At 50.9% G+C, this 1,025-nt stretch overlaps 1 non-coding gene across 1 annotated transcript; it reads left to right on the forward strand.

Moving 5' to 3' along the window:
- The first annotated feature begins 411 nt into the window (after positions 1 to 411).
- On the forward strand, positions 412 to 485 carry TRNAA-CGC. Its single transcript has one exon. It is a non-coding gene; the product is annotated as a tRNA-Ala (tRNA).
- The last annotated feature ends 540 nt before the right edge of the window (positions 486 to 1,025 follow it).

Consider the following 1,025-nt stretch of genomic DNA (forward strand, 5'->3'; position numbering starts at 1 on the left):
CACGGAAATAGAACAAACAATCCATCCTAAAATTGACGTGAAACCACTAAAGACCATGCGCAGTTTTCGGAAAGAACGAAGCTGGAGGTGTCGCTCTTCCGGGTTGCAAACCCTATGACGAGGCTACGGTGATCGAAACCGTGCGGTCGAAAATGACGCACGCGTCAGAGCAGCAGAACAGAGAGCTCGAAGCAAAGCCGCACGTGCATGGTCAGTTAGTTTATGGCAGAGGACCCAAGAATATAGTAAAGGAGAGTCTCCTCAGCAAATGCTCTTGGAAGATCTGCAGAGCCACATGGAAAAGAATAAAATCGGGCCACTCCCTTACACAAAAATCACCTCGAAACGGATTAAAGACTTGAACATCAAACCTGAAACCATAAATCTTAGAAAACATCGGCGGGCAGGGGTGGCTCCATAGTGTAGTGGTTAGCACGCGGGCTTCGCACGCACAAGGTCCTGGGTTCACGCCCCAGGTGGAGCCGTGAACCACACGCCAGGGGCGCCGGGCCCCCCAGGTGTGTCAGGCCCCCCCGAGTGCGCCAGGTCCTGGGAGCAGCCGTGAGCGTGTGACAGGAGACGCCCCGCCGTCAGCGAGCCCGTGCTTGATGAAAGGGAGACGGCAACAACCATAGGTCGGGGTGGAAGTGGCGGTGGGGAAACGTTGGAGGGAAGATGCCACACGCCGATGTCAGCGATGGTTTTTCAGATTTCACGTCAGAAGCCAAAGGAACAAGTGGAGCTGCATAAAACTAAAAAGGTTCTGGACGGCACGAGAGACCATCGGCGACAACAAAAACTCGGGGCCCTACAGAAGGGAAGAAAATATTTGCACGTCATCTATCTGATAAGGGCTTCATATCCAAACTATAAAAAGAACTCGGAGAAACCAATAGAAAAAAATCGGTGCAATTAAAAAAGTGGCAAAGGGTCTGAATTAGATATTTTTCCAGAGGAGACAAAGAGATGACCAAGAGGTACGTGAAAAAAGGTTCACCATCGTAAATCATCAACACCCCAAGGGT

Source organism: Pteropus vampyrus, unplaced genomic scaffold, assembly GCF_000151845.1.
Source record: "Pteropus vampyrus isolate Shadow unplaced genomic scaffold, Pvam_2.0 Scaffold34, whole genome shotgun sequence".
In the NCBI taxonomy this organism is placed as follows: Eukaryota; Metazoa; Chordata; class Mammalia; order Chiroptera; family Pteropodidae; genus Pteropus; species Pteropus vampyrus.